Consider the following 25,055-nt stretch of genomic DNA (forward strand, 5'->3'; position numbering starts at 1 on the left):
GGTTTCATCGGCCATACCGTGCCCAAGTTAATATGAATTTGGATCTTGGAATCATTTATAATAGTTGGGTAGAGGTCACTATTTAAATGTTCATATCTTGTCAATCTTTTTACAAGTATGATTTAAAAAGACAAATGTTAATATTTCCTTTTCCTCCATACTTGTAGTTCTTTACAATGAATCCATCAAATGCTACCGCACCGATAACTATTGAGTCTTACCACAATGTTTTTGACGACGTTTGCTCCAACAATGATTTCAACACTACTAGAGAACTTCATTTTGGGATAGGTTCGGATGGAAACCTTAACTTCATCACTTCTTCTAAACCATCTACTACTACTAGACCTCGTGTGAGCCCGTCTCAGGAAGACTACCTCATACAATCTATAGGGTCTTTGTCTCTGGAAGATAAAGATGCCAAAACTAGTGGGAGCTCAAGCAATCAAGTTCTTGCTTCAAAGGGCAAAAAGTTCAAGAAGAAGGGAAAGAAAATCAAAAACTTCAAGCAAGTTAATGATGAGTGCCATTATTGCTATGGCATGGGGCATTGGCTTAGGAATTGTCCCGTATATTTGCGAAATATAAGGGAAGGAATCATCGTTCCAAAAGGTAAAATTCCTAAAGAAATTTATGTTATTGATATAAATTATACTTCCAGTACGATATGGGTACTAGATACTGGTTGTGGTTCTCACCTTTGTAACCATTTACAGGGTTTAAGAGACGTGAAGAGGCTTAGCAAGGGAGATGTGGATCTACGCCTTGGAAATGGAGCTCAAGTAGCGGCCGAATCCAAAGGAACTTATGTTTTAGCTTTGCCTATTGGATTTGAGTTGTATTTACATAATTGTTTTTATGTGCCTACACTCTCTAAAAACATTATTTCAATCGCTATGCTAGACATAGACGGTTTTTGTTTTGTCATTAAGAACAATCGTTATACTATTTCTAGGAACGACTTGGTTATAGGCCAAGCTTCCTCTATCAATGGCATTTAAATTTTAGAGACCTCAAATCCGACTAATGATATCTATAACATTCAATCAAAGAAACTCAAATCAAGTTACCCAAGTGAAGCGTTCATTTGGCATTGTCGTTTAGGTCACATAAACGAGAATCGCATCAAAAGATTAATTTCGACTAAAGTGATTACACCATTTGATTATCAATCATATGGTACATGCGAATATTGCCTACTTGGCAAAATGACTCGTAATCCTTTTAGTGGTAAAGGGACACAAGCTAGTGAGCTATTGGGACTCATACACACCGATGTGTGTGGACCAATGAGTATCACCGCTCGTGGTAATTATGACTACTTTATAACCTTCACCGACGACTTAAGTAGACATGGATATGTCTATTTAATGAAACATATTCAAGGAATTTCAAAACAGAGTAGAGAACCAATTGAACAAAAAGGTAAAAGCACTACGTTTCGATCGTGGTGGGGAATATCTTAGCCTTGAATTCGATTCACACTTGAAAGATTGTGGTATTATATCACAACTTTCTCCACCTGGAACACCACAACTAAATGGTGTTGCCGAAAGGAGAAATTGAACCCTACTTGATATGGTTCGATCCATGATGAGTCAAACCGAGTTACCGAACTCGTTTTGGGGATTTGCGATTCAAACCGCAATTAGATCTTTGAACAATAGTCCCACTAAATCCACCGAGAAGACTCCATATGAGATGTGGACGGGAAAAGTTCCCAATATATCCTATATGAGGATTTGGGGATGTGATGCTTACGTCAAAACTAAGAATGACAAAAAGCTTGCCCCAAGATCCGAAAAATGCACCTTTGTAGGTTACCCCTCGGATTCTCGAGGATACTACTTCTACAAACCTCAAGAAAACAAAGTGTTTGTGTCTTGCGAGGGTGTCTTCTTAGAAAGTCAATTCATTTCTAAGAGACAGAGTGGGAGAAATCTTGAACTTGATGAAGTTCAAGAGCCACAAACCGAGAAAGAGACGCAAGAAGATGTTCCTTCGTCGTCTAACACGGTTGTACCTCCTCCACTAAGAAGAACGGGTCGAGTAATTCGCCATCCCGATCGATATGTGGGACTTATCGAGGAAGATGGAACACTCGATGTGTTGCTTATGGAAAGTGACGAGCCCGCTACCTACAAGGCCGCAATCTCTAGTCCTAATTCTTCCTTATGGCTTGAAGCCATGATATCCGAAATGGATTCTATGCTTGAAAACCAAGTTTGGGACTTAGTAGATTTGCCTAAAGGGGCAAGACCTCTTCAATGCAAATGGATATTCAAAGTCAAAAATGGCATAGAAGGACATGATGATGTCTACAAAGCTAGGCTAGTGGCAAAAGGATTTACCCAAGTCCAAGGTCTCCATTATGATGAGACCTTCGCCCCCGTAGCCATGCTAAGATCCATACGGATTTTGTTAGCGATTGCCGCATTTCATGATTATGAAATATGGCAAATGGATGTCAAAACCGCTTTTTTAAATGGGCATTTAGAAGAGGAGGTGTACATGATACAACCCGAAGGTTTTGTTGATTCTAAAAATCCTAACAAAGTGTGCAAGCTTAAGAGATCCATTTATGGTCTTAAGCAAGCATCTAGAAGTTGGAATCATCGATTCAATCATGTTATAAGGGAAAATGGTTTCACTCGAAGTGTTGAGGAACCATGTTTATACAAGAAATTTAGTGGGAGCAATGTTGTGTTCCTAATCTTGTATGTCGATGACATACTACTCATTGGAAATGATATTCCGATGTTGTCTTCTGTTAAGAAGTGGTTAGGTAACCACTTCCAAATGAAGGATTTAGGAGAGTCACAACGCATATTAGGCATCCGGATCTATAGAGATAGATCCAAGAGGATGTTGGCACTAAGTCAAGAGTCTTATGTTGATAAGATTCTTCGACGGTTCAGCATGGACAAATCCAAAGGGGTTTGGTACCTATCGTAACTGGGACAATATTGAGCAAGACTCAATCTCCCTCCGAACCCCATGATGTTGAACGCATGAAGACGATCCCTTATGCTTCCGCTGTCGGATCAATCATGTACGCCATGATATGCACACGTCCTGATGTCTCGTATGCCTTGAGCATGACGAGTAGATATCAAGGAAATCCAGGTGAGAGTCACTGGATTGCTGTCAAGAACATCCTTAAGTACTTGAGAAGAACTAAGGATTCTATCTTAGTGTTTGGAGGAGACACCGAACTTCGTGTTAATGGTTACACGGACTCAAGCTTCCAAACAGATAGAGATGACATGAAATCACAAGCTGGTTTTGTTTTCATGCTCAATGGTGGAGCCGTTAGTTGGAGAAGCTTCAAGGAAGTCAGAATCATGATTCAACAACGGAGGGTCGAGTACATTGCGGCATCGATCGAAGCCGCCAAGGAAGTCTGTGTGGATCAGGCAATTCACGGAAGGTCTAAGAGTAGTACCTACCACCAATGATCCCATCACTCTCTATTGTGATAATAGTGGGACAATCTTCCAAGCTAAGGAGCCGAAGTCTAGTAATAGATCTAGACATGTACTTAGAAAATATCATGTAATAAGAGATTTCATTGAAAGAAAGGAAATTGCGATTTGTAAGGTTGGGACGGATGACAATATAGCCGATCCGCTCACCAAGCCTTTATCGCAGGCTAAGCATGATGGACATGTTGCGTCCATGGGACTTAAACGTGTACCAAGTTTTTGTTAGATTTTGAAATGAAATAAAAGTGTTGTTTTGTTCATGTTCACAATCACATTTGTCTTTTATCTTTAATTTATACCTTGTTACATCCAAACGGGTTGTAGTGACAATTGAACCCCGTTAAAGTGAACACGGATTAACATAGTATTTGCCCATAGTCACTTGTATGAGGTGACGTCTCGAAGTGACTAGAGTGTGATGCGATTGATGGCAAGTTCAAGTGTCATAGAGTCATGTGAGATGACTAGTCGATCACATAGGCAGACTGTTAGGAACATTTTGTCGGGCCTTATGATCGCTTATAGAGTTCTGGCAAATTTATATAGCCTGGTCGTGGCGAGAGCTGCTATAGTATTCAAATGAGTCGATTCTTTTGACTAAAGACTATTCGCCTAAAATGGCACAGTTTCAGATTAACTTTGATTTGTGTTACTACGACCTTCGTAAATGGGGTCAAATGGGCATATTTTGGGTTATGATGGCTATGGCTAGTTGAAGGGAATGAGTGCGATAGGAATTGTCCACCCCTATTCAGAGTTATAACAATATCTCAGGGCCACTCGAGGAGTAATGAACTGGAAATGCGTGGCCACGCTCGGAAGGTATCTATGATAGATAAATCCGGTCAATCAGTTATTCTCCAGATCGAGGAAACCACTCTCGATATGATCACTTGCAAGTACGACCTGAAAGACACCTTGCATTGAGTGGGAGATAGTAATAGGACAAGAGAATTGGTGACGCACACTTGTCGAGGACAAGTGGGAGATTGTTGGAATATGTGTCCTCCGACAATAATGCGGTCACAGCTGTTGAACATGATGATCACATGTTTAAATCTCATTATAAAGAATACAATTGGGAAGTAATATTTACTGTCAACTGGTCAACATATATCGGTAATGATTGGCTGACTAGAGTTTGACATTACTGTCGTGCGACGGTGGTGATCAGTTGATCCCTTAGGTCATACCTAAAAGATAATACTCTTAATTGATCATTTAATTAATCGTATAACGTTACGAGTTAATTAAAAATAATTGACGGATAATTTTGGAAGTAAATTTACGTATCTCATTATAATCTGATTAAATAAGATACGGTCTAGATAATTGAATTGTTTCACTACTTAGATGAAATTATTGTTTAAGAAAACAATTGAATTTGAATGAATTATTATAAATACAAGTTATTGTGATTTATAATTGGTAAAATATTTTGGTACAAGTAATTATGTATTACTAAGTCGATTTTTGTATATGACGTATTTTTAATAATACGTTGATTTTTAATATGTTAAAAATACATAACAATTTTATGTAACATGTGACATGTGCCATATTGACAAATTGACAAAGATAAAATGGAATCCATTTTATCCTCAAATGGACCGAAATATTGGGTGTGATTAACAATTCTTATAATGTTAATTAAGATTAGTGGAATATATGATTACTTCTCTACTCTAGGCATGCATACCTATTGTCTCTTGTGGAAGAGCACCAAGCCCATGCATTGGCCATTCCTCCACCCTCCTACCCGGTTTCCCCTAGAAAAGAACAAGGGTCTTTTGCTTAAAAATTGATCATTCACTACATGCTTTAGTGTGTGATTCATTATTATTCATTCTATCATTATTTTTAGAGAGATAAAAATAATTCTTCCTCCTCTTGACCGAATTACAAGAGGACCAAAAATATTTTTGGGTCTTTTATTTTAAGATTAATATTATTCTAGTTTTGGTAATACTAATTTTATTAAGGGTATTTCTTGGGTATTAATCCTTGGGAGAGATCCTACACTTGGGTCTTCGTTCATCCATTGAGGAAAGCACAAGAACAAGAGAGAAGGAGATCTCTCTTGTGCCCTTATAAACCGAAAATCACAATGTAAGATGAACATTTCTTCTTTATATTGTTTATTAGTTTACATGCATAAGATCATTTATTAATTTTATGAGTAAATTAACAAAAACATATATGAATATGTTAAGTATATAGATCTACTTTTCCTTCATTCACATGATATAATTTCCTTCTTGACCCCTTCCAATAAAACATTTCCCTAGCTACATTATAACTTGCCTACCCTGTTGAGCTAGTAGTTTTGTTTGTTTTTGCTTGGGTGCTCAATTGGGATTTGTTTAAAAATTGTGGAAATTATGTGAGCTTGGTCTTAATGCTCAAGAAAGAAAAAAAATTAAAAACAAAAAGAGTTGAAATGATGAAAAAATGAGAATGAAAAGATGAAAAAAATGAATGAGAAAAAAGAAAAGAAAATGCATTGAAAAGAAAAAAAAAAAAAAAAAAAAAAAGGAGAAGAAGAAAAGATGTGAGAAATTCTCAAGCATTATTCATATATTTTGGAGAATTTTCTTATGATTTGAATTGTAAATTGGGTTAGAATTGGGATTGAGCATCCTTGCATTTGATTGTTGCTAGCTTGACATTAGCTCCACAATCCATAATTCCTTTGTTCCCCCTTCTTACCCATTACATATTGCCTTTTACCCACTCTTTTGGCTTCTTTATCATGCTTACATTTGATTGTTTTAACTTACTAGTTTTGACATGTTTACCATATTAGATTGCGGGCACATTATTATAAGTCGAGGATAGTTGAGTGTTCATTCACAAAATTGTCCGTCCACATATAAAAGAGTTTGAGTGCCCCGTGAGAGTCCATAAGTCAAAAGATCATGCAAAAGCTTAAAGGTTCATTTCAAGTTTTCCATGCTACGCCGTCATGTAAATCTCATCCATGTTTTGCTTTATCTCTTGCCCATGTTGATTCGGGTTTTTAAATCATTTTGCATAGCTCGTTTGGATTGCATTTGACGGGATATAGTTTCTTGCTTGGGGACAAACAAGGGTTTAGCTTGGGGGAGTTTGATAAGTGCATATTTTATACATTTTCATCCCCTATATTAGCTCCATTTTATATATCAGTTAGCACTTATCATTGTGTTTTGAGCTAATATTTGCTATTCTAGTGCATTTGTTTGTTTCCACATATTTTGTAGGATACTTAAGCTTTTTGGAGCCAAAATACTACAAAAAGAGCTACTAGAGTGCAATGGCTAAATGAAACCAAGTATTGGACTAAGCATGGAGTATTGGTATGGGTTTTGCATGAAGAAATTGGTGGATCAATATGTATAAATCAAATCTTGTCAACAACCAAAGTCAAGCCTAACTTCTAAGTCCAAGTCAAGGTCAAAAGCATAAGATTCCTACATGCATAGGATGCTCTTTGGAAGCCTTAGAGAATGATAGAGCAAGCATTTACCCGGGTGCATTAAGGGCAATTAAACACGTACTTTGGATTCCTCAAGCAAGCAATTAAGTGAGGAATTAAGAGGAATTTACCCAGAGGACTACGCCCCCGATCGGGGCTGGCAACCCCGATCGGGGTTGGCTGTTTGTTGATTGCTTACGTTTCTTTTGCCTCTCCTATATATAGGAGAGGCATTTCATAGCTAGAGGGCATCTCATATTTTCACGTCTCATATTCTTACATAGCCTTAAGCATTAATATTCTCTCAATAGTTTTCATGTTAGTCTATAAATTGTTAAGCTTTCTGATGCGTGTCCTAAATATGATGTTTTACACCCTATTTTACACGCATTTCAGAGCTCAATTATGTAGTTTATGCTACTATTTTCCCTATTTCCGTCTACTTTCGTGTTTTTGTGTAATATTGCAGAAATGGGAAGAATGTAGCGGAAAATGAGTCGAATCCGTCCCCGAGTATTAGGCATAGGACCTGACGTGAAGTAAAGACTCGGGAAGCGAACTTGGTGCGCGTATCGAGGCCTGAAAGACAAATTTACGAGGCTTTTGGAGCAAAGTACCTGTTGAAGCAGTCGATCGACTGGTGGCCTTATTCAATCGACCAGAGCACGATTCCTAAATCAGATCAGAAGCTACTGTTCAGCGAAGCTTGGTCGATCGACTGGTCCTAGTGGTCGATCGACCACACAGCGACTCTGACGTAAATTAAAGACGAGAGTTAGAAGCCCAATTGCAATTAGGTTTTTTAGAATAAGAGTCACGCTATACTCCTATATAACGTGAACTTATGTTTCAGATGAAGCATGGAATTTTTAGGATTCAATACCAATGGGTTCGAGCAATGGTTCCTGTGTAATCAATGCTATAATGGGCTTTATGATGATCAGAGTGCTATCCTGGATGCTGCAGCTAATGGCAGATTCCAGGAAAATAGTGGAGAGACTAAGGGGTGGAAGATTATTGAAGATATGGCCACCCATAATGTAACACCCCCATACTCCAAGTGCCTTACCAGGACCACTCAGGTATGAAGACATTACCATCTCGGTTACCCGAGGCAATGATAATCAAACAACAATGAAGAAACAACGTTTAATAAAAATAGTTTAACGAATAGTTACAATCCTCAAAACCAAACCAAAAGTACGATACATGATTCCAAACTGCCTGTTCTAACTGAAATGTAAATAAACTAAAGGCTACAGCGGAAGACTCCTATCATCATGTCGTGGCATCCCAGCTATCCCAAGACTCATCTCAATACTCGCTCAATATCTCGCTCACCATCCCGAATGGATCACCGCAGTTTACAAAATAACACCGGGTCGGACTAATCACACAATCAATATGTATAACAACAATAAGATGCACAGATGCTTAACGTACACACACACGGACAACCAACCAATTCCCATCATCTCAATATCGATCGTCCACCGGACCCGCCACGCCATGGGGGACCGCACCGTACCCACCAAATCCCCGCTCCACATAGTGAGCGATAACCCCGTCCATTAATGTGCACATCCCTTCTGTGGCGGGTTCCACAGAAAGCGAAACTAGGGCGTGAAGCCACTCCCGCAAGTGACCCCACTCGGCCCGAGGCCACGCCTCGCGAACCATCAAAAACGATCACAACCACAATCACAACACAACTATTATATCAAACAACCAAATACAATACATCAATAAACATCCCATTATGGGACTAATACGAGTAGAAATCCTACCGTATGCACACAATCGACGGTCTCTCTGCTGCGAGTCAAAAGCCTCTTCTATGAACCCTCCTCCCTCGACGCAAGGAACCCAACGATATAAACAACGACAAGAACCGACCGTCTCGAACTCCGGAATTGCTAAGAATGCGATTAGGAAGATGAACTTGTTGCTTTCTCTCTTAAACAAGAATTTAGGTTTTGTAAAAGTGGTTTAGAATAATGACGACGGAACTTAAATACCTTAATCGCATAATTAACAAAACCCGAGAAAACTCCCCATAAAACCGGACACTCGATCGAGTACCCAAGGTACTCGATCGAGTACCCCTTACTCGATCGAGTGCCCCAGCTACTCGATCGAGTACCCAACAGTCAGAAACTATTTTATTTCGCAACTTACCCTTACTCGATAGAGTAAGGGCTACTCGATAGAGTACCCCAAGACTTATAAATACGGAGTATTACAGTCTTCCCTCCTTAAAAGGAACTTCGTCCCCGAAGTTCAAACCACTACTAAACAAAGGTACTCCCATAACATTCCCGACTCAAAAACCAAAACAAAATTCAACATAAAACATGATACTAACCCAACTCATCCCGACAAACATCCCGACACAACATATAAAAGGGGTATAAAACTCTTAAAAACTGCTCGCGATCATCTCCTACCCCCTAAAAGAAACAAGGTTACGTCCCCGTAACCATACATACCTGATCAAAAAGGAAAGGGTAACGCTCTTTCATAGCTTCCTCTGGCTCCCATGTAACTTCCTCGATCTCGTGGTTAGACCACAGGATCTTAAGCAAAACTGTCTCACCACTCCTAGTCTTTCTAACCTTTCGGTCTAGAATTTGCTTAGGCACCTCAAGATATGATAAGGACTCATCTAGCTCTATGCTCTCTGCCTCCAACACATGTGACGGGTCACTCACATACTTCCGCAGCTGCGATACATGAAATACATTATGCACTCTCTCTAGTGCAGCTGGTAAAGCCAGACGATAAGCAACTTCCCCAACTCGCTCTAAGATCTCATAAGGCCCTATAAACTTCTGACTTAACTTGCCTTTCTTCCCAAGTCTCATAACCCCACGCATAGGAGACACTTTCAAAAGAACCTTGTCCCCAACTTGAAACTCTATGTCCCGACGATGTAGATCTGCATAACTCTTTTGTCGATCCTGGGCTGCTCTCATCCGTTCCCTGATCATCTTAATCTATTCCACCATCTCATGCACCATCTCTGGTCCTAAAACCACTGCCTCAGCACTATCGTCCCAACATATTGGACTCCTACATCTCCTCCCAAACAAAGCCTCAAACGGTGCCATACCAATACTGGTGTGATAGCTATTATTGTAAGAGAATTCTATCAAGTCCAACCTCTGCTCCCAGCTACCACCAAAATCCATCACACAAGCTCGCAACATATCCTCAAGAGTCTTGATTGTTCTCTCAGTCTGCCCGTCTGTCGCAGGATGAAATGTTGTACTCATCTTCAAAGTTGTTCCCAACGATTCCTGCAACTCCTTCCAAAACCTCGATATAAACCTCGCATCTCTGTCAGACACTATGTCCTTAGGGACTCCATGTAACTTAAGCACGTTCTTTCGATAGGCCATAGCCAATTGTGCCTTAGTCCATGTATCTTTCATTGGAACAAAGTGAGCTGACTTGGTCAGACGATCCACTATCACCCAAATCATGTTGTTACCTTGTTGACTCTTCGGCAAACCCACAATAAAATCCATGGAAATGGATTCCCACTTCCACTCAGGCACCTCTAAAGACTGAATCTTACCTTGTGGTCGTCGCTGTTCCCCTTTAACTCTCTGGCATGTCAAACAACGGGACACAAACTCAGCTGTCTCTTTCTTCATCCCAGGCCACCAAAACGTTTTCTTCAAATCCTTGTATAGCTTGTCTCCACCTGGATGAACTGAATATGGTGTGCAATGTGCCTCTGTCATGATAGTCTTTTTCAACTCCTCATCATTAGGAACACACCACCTACCATCAAACCTCAAACTACCATCTATATGAATAGAAAACCGGGACACTGTCCCTTTCTCTACCCCAGCTCTCCACTCCACTATCTTAGGATCCAAAGCCTGCTTATCCCGAATATCATCATAAAACTCCAAATGTACTGTCATATCACCCATGGCATCTCCTTTCTACATCATATGTATCCCAAAACTCGCTACCTCATCCCTCAGCCTCATCAAAGATAGAGGTCGCATACACGAGGAATGTACACTCTTCCTACTCAAAGCATCAGCTACAACATTGGCTTTCCCTTCATGGTAGATGATTTCCATGTCATAATCGCCAATCAGCTCCATCCACCTCCTCTGTCTCATGTTCAACTCCTTCTGCGTGAAGATGTACTTGAGACTCTTGTGATCAGAAAATACCTTAAAGATTGCTCCATAAAGGTAATGTCTCCAAATCTTGAGAGCAAACACCACTGCACCCAACTCCAGATCATGAGTAGGGTAGTTCTCCTCATAAGGCTTCAATTGCCTAGAAGCATAGGCAATCACTTTGCCATTCTGCATCAACACACATCCCAGCCCATTCTTCGAGGCATCCGTATAAACCTCAAAGTTCTCGCTCCCTTCAGTAATGCTAAGACTAGAGCTGTGGTCAAACGCTCCTTTAATGTTTGGAACGCCGTCTCACAACTCTCATCCCAACGAAACCTGTTCTCTTTCCTCATCAACGCTGTCATCGGTCTAGCTATCTTGGAGAAATCTTTCGCGAACCGTCTGTAGTATCCAGCTAAAGCCAAGAAACTCCTAACCTCAGCAACATTCTTCGGTGCTTCCCACTATGTCACTGCCTCAATCTTCGCCGGATCCACAGCTACCCCATTTTTAGAGATCACATGCCCCAGAAAAGCAACTTTCTCTAACCAAAACTCACACTTGGATAGCTTAGCATACAACTCATGATCCCTCAAAGTCTGCAACACGATTCTCAAATGCTCCTCATGCTCCTCCTTAGTCTTAGAGTAGACTAAGATGTCATCGATGAATACCACTACAAACTGGTCCAAAAACTGTCTGAAGATTCTGTTCATCAAATCCATAAACACTGCCGGTGCATTAGACAACCCAAACGGCATCACCACATACTCATAATGGCCATACCTCGACGTGAAAGCTGTCTTTGGTATGTCCACCTCTCTAATCTTCACCTGATGGTACCCCGACCTCAAATCAATCTTAGAAAAGACTGTTGCACCACTCAACTGATCAAACAGGTCATCTATCCTTGGCAAAGGATACTTGTTCTTTATCGTCACACGGTTCAGCTCCCTGTAATCTATGCACAACCTTAAACTCCCATCTTTCTTCTTCACGAAAAGAACTGGTGCTCCCCAAGGCGATACACTTGGTCTAATGTACCCCTTCTCTATTAAATCATCCAACTGCTTCCTAAGCTCCTCCATCTCCTTAGGACCCATACGGTACGGTGCCTTAGAGATCGGCCCCGTCCCTGGCTTCAACTCAACAAAGAAGTCTATCTCCCTCTTCGGTGGCAACCCCGGAATCTCCTCTGAAAAACATCCGCAAACTCTCCCACCACCGTATCTCATCAATCGTCGGACTCTCTATCCGGTCATCTCTCACGTGGCACAAGATCAAAGGACATCCCTTCCTCGGATAAGACTTCAAGGTAACAAATTTAAATCAACTTAACTTTGGGTTTGACTAGAAACCCACGATAAGACACACTAACACCCTTAGGACCTCTTAAGGACACTTTCTTTTGATGACAGTCTATCTTAGCTTTATACTTTCCTAACCAATCCATCCCAACTATCATCTCAAAACCGTTAAAAGGAAACTCTAGCAAGTCTACAGGGAAATCAACTTGCCCAACTATCAAAGATACATCTCTAACAATCTCCCACACGATACGGACTCACCCGAAGGTATGAAAACTTGCTCACTAACAGACTCATATACTCTCAAACCCAACTGGTTGACATGACTCGAAGACACAAACGACTGAGAAGCCCCCGAATCAAACAAAACAAATGTAGGAATACCATTAACAAGGAATGTACCAGTGATAACGTGCGCATCTTCCTCACCGCTTTCTTCTCCATCATGAATAACTTGCCACGGTCTTCTTCGCCCACCTCCCTGGACAAGATCTTGGGCCGAGGTGGTCGGCTTAGCACCCGACCCTTGATTATTGTTGTTGTTCGCCGGTGGTTTCGATAAGAATTACCGCCGTTGCGGTTGCCTCCACTCTGCAACTCGACTTCCCGGTTTGGCCATGATCCAGTAGGTCTGTTGCTCGCGAAACTCTGCGCAGTCTCCGGAAAGATCCCGGTGCACTTGTGCACTCATGTATCTTGTGGCCTACACCACCACAAATATAGCGGTAACTCCCCAACTATTACTCACACTTCCACGGCCACGCCCAAAGGAAGCCCCAAACTAAACCCGGACCCGGAAGAAAATCCCTTAGATTGATTGTGGTTGCCTTTCTTGTGATTTGATTGGCCACCACCCTCGCTCTCGAGACTTCCTCTTCTCACCACCTAACCTCTCCCGAGCCGTCTCCACCAACATCTCCGCTCTCCCGACCCTCTCATAAGCTTCCTTAACATCGCAAGGATCCCCACGGGTAACTTATCCATAATCTTAGGGGTCAACCCCTCTCAAACCTCAATGCCGATTCTCCTCACTCAAACCCATATCCTCAAAGATACCTAGACTTCTCATTGAACAGACTTGTAGTACTCAACCCACGGACATCTCAAAGGTCATCTTAAAACCATCAAACTCTTCTCTCATCTTACTCCTCACATGTTCCGGTACAAACTCCTTCCTCACAAATTACGAAACTCCTCCCAAGGTATAGCAGGTAAGCCCTGGTTTGTATATATCTCCTTAGCACTCACCTTCACCGAATCCCACCACTTGCCTCGCCGCCTCCCTCGGATAGAACGCAGCCTGTTCCACTCTCATCTCATCAGGACAATGAACCAAGTATAATATGTTCTCCATCTCTCTCAGCCAACTATCAAGAAGATTAGGCTCCCCAACTCCCTTGTATTCTTTCGGGTTAAACCTCGTAATATAGAGGCTGATTTTTGAATGATCAACCTCCTTCTCCTTATCCTTATTCTTGTCCTCATTCACTTTCTTTAGGGTCTCAGTAAGAGCATCCTGGTGCTCTAACATCTTAACGATGTCATCCACGTACTAAACTTCAAAACACGAAGACACGACCCCCAGAACCTACTCGATCGAGTTCCCAAACCCACTCGATCGAGTAACGGGCTACTCGATCGAGTTCCCAACATACTCGATCGAGTACCCAAACATCGACCTTAATGCACCTTCGATCTCTTACCTACTCGATCGAGTATCTAGGCTACTCGATCGAGTGACCCCCTACTCGATCGAGTACCCCTAGTTACTCGATCGAGTGCCCAAAAACGCTATTCTGGACTCAAAATCGTTAAAAACCCACCCGATCGAGTCAGTCCCACTCGATCGAGTCACGCTAATACATAAAAGCTACCCGCATGTTACGTCATATGCTAACATGCTAAACTTATAAACCACATTATATCATAATAAACATGCTACGCATCTTTCTACTATCTACGAGATCGTTTCACCAGGTTATTAAATGCCACATTGTAAATCATCCAACATGTTATCATCTCATCAACAAATTCCCACATATCACCATTTTCTTTCACATGCTCAACTTTCTACTTCAACACCCAACAATTAACACATTTCATCAGATTCTTACACAAGTTAACCAAACACACATACGACTCGACAAACACTTCCCCCACGTGACCGGTTCAAAGTTGTAGGGCGACCCCTGCGACTTTAGGACATCTCCCAAGCCTTTGCACTAGCTCCTACAACTTTTACCCCGGGTTCATTTTAATTGACTCCCTATGTTCATTAGGTTCATTGGTTACAGGTTTCAGGATCGTCGCTCTGATACCATTTGTAACACCCCCATACTCCAAGTGCCTTACCAGGACCACTCAGGTATGAAGACATTACCATCTCGGTTACCCGAGGCAATGATAATCAAACAACAATGAAGAAACAACGTTTAATAAAAATAGTTTAACGAATAGTTACAATCCTCAAAACCAAACCAAAAGTACGATACATGATTCCAAATCGACTTTCTAATCAAATGTAAATAAACTAAAGGCTACGACGTAAGACTCCTATCATCATGTCGTGGCATCCCAAATATCCCAAGACTCATCTCAATACCTGCTCAATATCTGCTCACCATCCCCGAATGGATCACCGCAGGTTTACAAAACAACACCGGGGTCAGTACTAATCACACAATGAATATGTATAACAACAATAAGATGCACAGACAGCTTAACTATACACACACACACACAACCAACCAATTCCCATCATCTCAATACTGATCCCTTTGGACCACGGACCACCGCCAGATGGGGGACCGCAGCCGTACCCACCAAATCCCCGCTCCACATAGTGAGCGATAACCCCGTCCATTAATGTGCACATCCTTCGTGGCGGGTTCCACAGAAGGCGAAACTAGGGCGTGAAGCCACTCCCGCAAGTGACCCCACTCAGCCGAGGCCACGCCTCGCGAACCATCAACAACGATCACAACCACAATCACAACACAACTATTATATCAAACAACCAAATACAATACATCAATCAACATCCCATTATGGGACTAATACGAGTAGAAATCCTACCCGGTATGCACACAATCGACGGTCTCTCTACTTTGAGTCAAAAAGCCTCTTCTATGAACCCTCCTCCCTCGACGCAAGGAACCCAACGATATAAAAAACTACAAGAACTGACCGTCTGAACTCCGGGAATTGCTAAGAATGCGATTAGGAAGATGAACTTGTTGCTTTCTCTCTTAAACAGGAATTTAGGTTTTGTAAAAGTGGTTTAGAATAATGACGACGAAACTTAAATACCTTAATCGCATAATTAACAAAACCCGAGAAAACTCCCCGTAAAACCGGACACTCGATCGAGTACCCAAGGTACTCGATCGAGTACCCCCTTACTCGATCGAGTGCCCCAGCTACTCGATCGAGTACCCAACAGGTCAGAAACTATTTTATTTCGCAACTTACCCTTACTCGACAGAGTAAGGGCTACTCGATAGAGTACCCCAAGACTTATAAATACGGAGTATTACACATAAAGCTGAGCATCGGAATTCTAGAGGAAATCAGAGGAGAGCAGCTGAATCTCCTACTACAGCTGCAATAGAGGCCCTTACTGCGAGATTCGACAAGCTAGATTTTGAGGGATCCCAAAAAGGTGGGATATATAAAGTTAATGCAGTTTCAGACGGTCCCTTTACATGCAAAAGATATGGAGGAGAGGGATATGTTTCGGAGTTTTGTACTAGTACGAATGAAACATGTGCTGCCTTTCAACACTTTAGGCAGACTGGTACTTATCCCGATCCCTCTAATGTCCACCCCAATTTGAGGTGGACTAACCAGAATGTCTTTAATCCGGGTCCACCACCACAGCAGCAGCAGGAGCAAAACTATGTGCCCCCTCATAAGCAGCAGCAGTATCAAAAGCCTCCCTATGTGCCTCAGCAGCAGCAATTTCAAAGTTCTGATATTTCCGAATTAAAAAACATGATTCAGAATTTGTCGGGTTTGCTGCAAAAGGAGTCTCTAGCTAGAGAAACTTCTACAAAAATGTTGGAGAGTCAAATTGCCCAATTGGCAAGCAAAAGTGCAACTAGAACTCTGGGGCAATTACCGTCGCAGCCGGATCAAAAAGAGACTCTAAATGCAATGACTTTGAGGAGTGGGTCTACCCTTGATGGGCCCACTATGGTCGAAGATGCTACTGAAAAAGATGAGGTGGAATCGAGTAAGAAAAAAGCTGGAATGAACAGTAGCAAGAAAAAGACGATCAGCAGGTGCATCAGTCGATCGACTGGCAGACCTGGTCGATCGACCACATCTGATGAACAGTGGCAAGTCTGTAACAAAACAGAAACTTTGAGCAACAGCGAAGTTGGTCGATCGACTGACAAACTTGGTCGATCGACTGAAGATACGTCTGATTGTGAACCTTTTCGTCCTCCAATGCCAGATAACTTGAGGGACTACTTATTTCGGGGAACGACGACTCCGAAATTATTGAGGCAAGATCCAAATGCTTATGGGTCAGTTCCGGTTCCAAAGTATGACCCTACAACGGTTAATGGTTCATTCCTGAGACGGTCTGAAGAAGGTTCGAGCTACAACAAGGACAAAGTAGTGGATTTTCAGCCTAAGTCCACTGATGCCGGTATGAGAGACCTAGAGGAGAGGGCTAAGTTGCTTCTTACTGTAGATACCTCATTTCTGCACCTCCCGCAAACCACCCGGTGATGATTGGGCCGCATGTTTGGTACGCGGAACGATTTGTGACAGTTCGTAAGTTTATCGTCAAATGATTGCTCAAACACTGGTGCCTACCTCTTAATTGTCATCTACGCGCCGATACGGTCGTTTTGACAGTAATTAGAGTACATTTGGAGTCCGGGCCTAAAACCGTCTTCATTTTCTGATAACCGCTAAATTCCCGAGTCAGAATGTTCTGGAGTGTTCCGAATATTTCTATTCCATATTTCACAACCTTTTAATCTTTGGTAAATAATTTCCCGTAATATTCATACAAAATATTAAGGAAAATAAGATTAATCCGTCATTCCATAAATTAAACACGGAAATCTTTCTTCCGCAAGAGGAAACCACTTTGGAACAGACGCAGCAGGTGCTGCGCCTCTTCCAAGAGACGCAGCAGGTGCTACGCCTCTTCCAAGAGACACAGTGCATGCTGCGCCTCTTCCCAATTCCTTTTCTGCGTATTTTTCGTATCTTTTCATATCTTTTCGAGATTCACTTCCAAAGTCTCTCCGAAAACCCTAATTCCTTCACGTGATTAGTATAAATAGGAGCCTTCGCTCCTCGTATTTCTCACGCGAGTGTCCGCCCTTCTCTTCTCCCTTTGCGTTCTAAGACCACGCTCTTGCTTATTGGCGCCTACGTGCTTGAACTTTCGACCACGTAAGCTCGGATCTTTCCGAGTACCAGCCTCGTTTTGCATGACCGACCAATTTGACCAACTCCACTACACCATAATCAATTAATCAATTCAATTTGCTTTTAAATCCTTTTTCAAGGGCACTTTCATATTTGCATTATAGATCGAGTCGAGTTACCACTAAAAACCGATTTAGTTAAATCTTGCGACGCTAACATGTAAGTCTGAGGGTGTAAAATCCCAATTTTATTTAATGTATTTTATTTAATGCATTTATTTTCTGTATTAAAATTAATGTAAGAATTTATGTCATAAGCATGCTCGAAACCGTCTTTTAAAACCCTTTTAAACGGAAGAAACACAGATCTGACGTGGGGAAGAATCGCATCAACTGATGCGCTTTCTGTAAAGGGCGCAGCATCTGCTGCTCCTCTTCCAGGGGCTGCTTTCAGTTGATGCACTTCTTCTTCCTCCTCGGGTTTTTGTTCCTTTCGTCTTTTATTTTTCTTTCTTCGTTCTTTCCCTTATTTCACCTAGTAATTTTCAAATTAGTTTTTATGAATCCATTTCAATAATTTTCGACTTAAATCCCTTATAATTAATATTTGTGGGTTTTTGTCACAAATTCAAACTCGGATTTTAGAGACTCGATTCGTTCATATCAAGGCCCTTGATTTCGTCTTAGATACATGTTTTAAACCTGTTTTCTTCATCAATTCGTAATCCTTTGTTTCCACCATTAACTTCAAGTTTGTAAATAAATCAATTCCAACATCGTAAATAATATCTAACTTACAATAATTTGTTTTAAATTGTTTTCTTTCACTTCATGAAGATCCCAGATGCATATAAATCAATTAATCACTTCTACTCGAGTTACCAATCAATAAATCAATGTAAATTAACCAACGAACATTAAAAAACCGCGAGTCTGACTTTCACAGTCAGAACCCAACTCAAGAATAGACGCAGGAAGTGTTGCGCCTCTTCCAGAGGACGCAGCAGATGCTGCGCCTGTTCTGAGGTGGTTTCTGCCTCTGAACTCTTCTCGTTTTGACGTAGGGTTTCTAATTAGGATTTTAATTAATCATTATTTTCCTAATGCACCATAATTTCCATATTTTTCTTATTTTCCAAATTTCCATATTTTCTATATTTTCCTTATTTTCCAAATTTTCCTTTTTTCCAAATTTCCTTATTTTCCAATTTTCCTAATTTAAATAAATTTCCAATTTCCTTTTTTTTCCAATTTTCTAATTTTCATTTATTCTTTTATTTTATTTCTAAAACTCTTTTGGGCATGTTTATGACGTAAATTCAAGTTTATCAATTGTAATTTATTTCTTTATTTCGTATTCGTATTTATTATGTATGATTTATTTACTTGGCGTTCACATGTAATTAATCTAACATTCACTTCGACCCCAATTTATGTGCTAATTACTTGTTCACCGACTTAGTCTAATTCTTCACATGTTAGGATTATTCTAATGGATGTTGCATTGCATGCATATAATCGACAACATATCGAGTATGAATAACTTCCCTAATCATTAGTAGAGGCCGCTATCGAGGCGGGCGAGATTAGGTGTTCGATCAAAAGAGCTTCCTAATACGTACCCTCACCCCTTACTCCAGATCTCTCATCCGTGTTCATTGGCATCCACGAGAGTCATTCTAGACATAGAATGCTAAGGGTAACGAGTTCTTGGTGTTCATGACACTAGTTTGTGTCTTGACATGGCACGAGGTATTCGAACGGTTTCCAATTTTCCACAATAAATTGGTGGCGACTCCACAAATGCAAACGCTTGTTCCCAAGCGTCCCCGTGGCCCATGTCCACAGTTTGGCGACTCCGCTGGGGATCGATACACTTACGTGTAGCCAAAAGGGTGAAACTTGAACAAGGTTAGGGAATAGTTTGTACGAGACAATTGTCGGTTTTCATAACTCGGTCTTCCTAGATTGTTTCATTCGGCCTTCCTAGGCCCAACCCAACCCATTCGACCAATCGTCCCGTCTAAACGGTCCTAATTCTTATTTGGGCCTAAGGATGGATAGCGATTGACGTCATCCATACCATGGTACTTACTCTTGTTTGTATCAAGGACTTTCACTACTTGAGGAAATGGACTAGGAATCAGCCTTACTCTTGTTTGGTACGAGCCTCTCCACAGACTTCGGGTTTGATTGTTCGGTATGGCAACCCACCCTTTAAACCAAAACCCTTTTAAATGCACTCAGCATCCCGTTAAAATGCATGTATAAATGTTTGTACCTTACGTGATCACCATTTCTAAACAAAACCATGACGATTTTTGTAGAATCAAAATACTTTTTAAGATGTAAATTTCGAAAAAGCCAATGATTAGCGCGAAACCGAGTCAAAACTCTGTCCATTTGTCGAGTCAAAATTCTAGGCCCAAGCCCATTTCAAAACCTCACTTCGAGTCCACTCCTACAACTACACTACAGTTGACTAAGACCCACATTTTCAAACTTCATCATTTCTTCAAAACTCACTCGACACAAGTGGCACACACCCACTTCATAAGTCAAAACATTTCTTTCTTAGTAAGTGTGTTAGAATGGTCGATCGTGTTTTAATTCGTCGTCGATCTCTTATCCAGTTTCCAAGATGCCTGAAACGAGCGATGTAAGCACCGACCAACCCTAGAATGGTAATGATCAAATCCTAACCGCGCTAGCTTGCCTCCAAGTTACTCAAGATCAAGTGCACGACCGCCTTGATACAATCGAAGGCCGAATTTATACCGTAGAAACGAGGTTGCCTCCTCGGGAAAGTGAAGTAGATGATGGCTTTGTGAACAACTTCGGGGAACAAAACCCTCCCATAGGAATGACTGCAGCTGAGAAACGACTCCAATATTTGGAGGAGCAATTGATGTATCTCAAAAGGGATGACATTTATAGGGAAAATAACCGTAAGTATGAGGCCGTGAGTTCCAAGTTGCCAACCAACTTCAACATGACGGATATCCCTAGATTCAAGGGGCACGAAAACCCTTTGAATCACATCCGTGCTTTCAAGGACTACATGTCTATCAAAGGCATCAAACCCGAGATGTTCTTAAGGATCTTTCCTTTATCTTGACACCATCCCGAAGCAACGGTTCTACTCTCTAGAACATAAGAAGATCGCTACTTGGGAAGATGCCGCGATCGAGTTTGCTAAGCAATATGCGGATAATGCTGAAATCCAAGTTAACATGCGCACTTTAGAGCTTCTTACCCAAAATGACAAAGAAGGTTTCACCGACTTCCTAAGTAGGTGGAGGAAGACTAGTACCCAACTAGTTGAACGCCCAGACGAAGCTACCCTTGTGGAGAAGTTCGTGGACAACCTAAAACCCATCTACGCGAGTCATTTGAGGTACCAAAACTTCAAAACTTTCAAAGACTTAACCGTACTAGGAACAAGGATCGAAGATGACATCCGTAAAGGGCTCTTGTCCAAAACGGTAGGCCGAGGATATCAAGGCTCAACAAGTCGTTCTTACGGCTCCACTAGCAAGACTGATGAAGTTAACCTCCTCGACCCATCGAAGAAGAGTACCCCACTGAGGAAATTTACAAATCTTGGGGACACTTACTCCAATGCTCTAAAAAGGTTAATGAAACAAGGCAAACTCCAACCCATAGGCCCTACACCCGAACCGGAAAAGAAATCCAAGTTCTGGGACGATAATTCATACTGCGAATATCATAGGGGTAAGGGACATGACACGGAAAAATGCTACAAATTGAAAAATGTGCTTCAAGACATGATTGAGGATGGTCGACTACCAATACCGCCGAGAGGTAAGCCCAACAACACTCCGAATCCTCTTAGAATTCTAGTGATCGTAAGTGAATAATCTACCTTAGATTGTTCACACCTTATTTCTCCAGTCGAAGATGAGATCCACGCAATCGAGAATGAAGGGTTCTACTCTACCATTTCCCCTACCATTACCAACTTCATCACATGGGCAAGGAGTGTGGATAGGCAAGTTTCGGAATTGGAAAATGTGGTGACAACTTTACATGACCCCAATGCAACACCTAAAGAACATGCGCCACTAATTTTCTCCCAAAATGCTACTATGCAAGAAGTAGTCGCCGTGGTTGATAAACTAATCGACCAAATTACACAATTAGAGGACGAGATCATGAGAATGAGGGAACTAGCTACAGTCAATGGAGTATGGGCCGATGATGATGAAGACGAGTATCTCATTGAACACTCCCTAGTCAAGGAAATAGTCCAAAATGGTGAAGACCAAGATGTAGACCACCTAACTCGTTCGGGGCTTCCATATCAAAATACTACTCAGAATGGTCCAACCAACGTTATCGCACTAAATGATAACGAAGATGACTCTACTGATCATTTGCTAAAGCAATTACAGAAGACAAAGGCTTATCTTTCAGTCTGGCAACTAGTAGCAAGCTCATTCCCACATCGCCAAGCTTTACTACAAGCTTTGGCCAAACTAAATGTAGCACATAACTCCACACCCGACGATGCAGTCAACTTGGTCTTCCAAGAATCACCGAAGCTAAGTAATCCTATTACTTTCTCAGATGAAGATTTGCCACCCTTTGGCGCTAGTCACAACTTGGCTCTTTACATCACTGTCGTTTTCTTAAAGAAGAATGTGCCAATGACATTGGTGGATGATGGCTCCGCGGCCAACGTCATACCCTTGAAAACGGCATACAAACTAGGCATGAAAGAGTCGGATTGGACCCCTACCAATCAAGGTGTCCGCGCATATGATGGTACACGACGAAAGGTAGTAGGACTCGTTAACCTAACAATAGCCACCAGGCCAATTGAGCGAAAGGTTAACTTCCAAATAGTGGACATTGAAGCTTCCTTCAACATACTTCTGGGAAGACCTTGGATTCACGCTTCCAAAGCGGTAACATCCACCCTTCAAAAAGATCAAAATCCCACTAAATTGCAAAGTGGTGACGATCACTTCGTCGCCCATCAAGGCAATAATCGAAAAGAAGTCAAATAATCAAGTCCTTACGGATCCAGTATATGAACTTGGGGGCTTTCAAAGCATAAGTGTCATAGAAAGTGAGTTGGCACCCCTATACTACGATCCCTACTCCAACTTGGTGGTCAACCATAAACTCAAATCCCAAGGATACTTCCCGGGAATGCCTTTGAATCCTGCCCAAAGAAACACCTTCGCACCCTACAAGGAAGGCAACTCAAAAAGAATACCACTTGGACTAGGATACAAACCCACTAAAGATGAAGTTCTCGAGATGCTCGCTCAAGTTCAAAGCCGTAAGCACGTAGGAGTCCAAATGCGACCATATCTCCCTACCCTAAATGGATACTTCATTAGGGAAGGAAGTCAAGAACTCTTTCACGGATTTCCCGAACCTTGGCACTATCTCGGAAGGAAGCTAGCCGGAATCGAGATCTTTCACGATTGCTACTTCATTCCTCCAGAAACGGTTCCTACCGTCAAGGCCCGTCAAGCACCTCGCTTAGACGAACAAGCTGTTAGTCTACTATTTGGAGAAGATCGATTTGTTAGAGCCGCGCAGGATGAGATCATTACCATGATACTTCAAGACGATCACTTCAACCCTACCGCGTTAATCACAGAAACAAACGCGAACCGGTAGAAAGGATGGAGAAAATCAATCAAGTGGACCAACAATCAAGGAAGACTCTTCAAGCTCACCACTAGATAAGGAGAGATGTTCAAGGGAGAACCAGAAGACAATGAATTCGAGTCAAATTCAGAGTCGGAGTCAGAGTCGGAGTCTAGAGAGGTTACTAGGGAGTCTCCTCCTGTCGTCGTCCCCATTCCCTTTGTTTCTCCTAGCTTAGCCTCAAATAGTAACGGTAGTTCGAGAAATGTCCCAACAACTGTCCTTTTACCGGCGCTGACAACAGATCAGATGGCTTCTTTGTTCCAACTTTTCTCAAACTTTAATATGAATAAATCAGGTTCTCCTTACTCTTTGTGTTATCTTGAATGCAATTCTGTTTACGATGATACTGAGGATGACCCAGACCCTGACTCAATTGAGATACCTCCCTACATAGCCAAGGAAATACTACAAGAGGGGGAAGGGGGACCAGTAATAGAGAACACCGAACCCATCAATGTAGGAACCAAACTAGAACCCCAAGAACTTAGGATAGGGACTACCTTGAGCTCTACCGAAAAGGCCAGTTTCATAGACCTCCTACACGAGTTCAAAGACGTTTTCGCTTGGTCCTACAAAAACATGCCAGGGATCGACAGGGATATCGCCGAACATAGAATCCCAATTAAGCCAGGTTTCAATCCCGTGAAACAGAAGCTTCGTCGAATGAGGACAGAATGGGCTCTCAAGATTAAGGAAGAAGTCGATAAGCAATTCAAAGCCGGGTTCATCAAAGTTTCTGAGTACTCTGACTGGGTAGCCAACATAGTACCCATACCCAAAAAGGATGGGAGAATCCGTGTTTGTGTTGATTTTAGAGACTTAAACAAAGCAAGTCCTAAAGATGACTTTCCTCTACCACATATCGACATATTGGTGGACAATACAGCAGATCACGCGTTACTATCCTTCATGGATGGGTACGCGGGATACAACCAAATTAAGATGGCCATAAAAGACATGCATAAGACCGCCTTTGTCACTCAATGGGGAACCTATTGCTACACGGTCATGTCGTTTGGGTTAATCAACGCCGGAGCTACATATCAACGCACCGCAACTACACTCCTACATGACATGATTCATAAAGAAGTTGAGGTATACGTAGACGACATGATTGTCAAGTCCAAGGATAGAGAGGGGCATATTGTGAACCTTCGCAAGTTCTTCTCAAGGCTACGAAAATACAACATGAGGCTCAATTCTCAGAAGTGCGCATTCGGAGTAACATCTGGCAAAATCCTGGGATACGTCGTTAGCCAACGAGGTATAGAAATAGACCCTTCCAAGATTAAAGCTCTGATCGAAATGCCACAACCTCAAACGGAAAAAGAAGTCAGAGGATTCCTGGGAAAAGTGCAATATATAAGTCGATTCATATCGAAACTCATCATGATCTGTGAACCTATCTTCAAAAAGTTCAAGAAAACAGATCACGCCATGTGGGATGATGGCTGTCAAAAGGCATTCGACCGAATCAAAGAGATATTAGCTAAACCACCAGTGCTCATGCCACCTCAACGAGATCAACCTCTTGGTTTATATCTCACAGTAACCGAAACAGCCATGGGCGCCAT

Source organism: Silene latifolia, chromosome 11 (genome assembly GCF_048544455.1).
Source record: "Silene latifolia isolate original U9 population chromosome 11, ASM4854445v1, whole genome shotgun sequence".
In the NCBI taxonomy this organism is placed as follows: Eukaryota; Viridiplantae; Streptophyta; class Magnoliopsida; order Caryophyllales; family Caryophyllaceae; genus Silene; species Silene latifolia.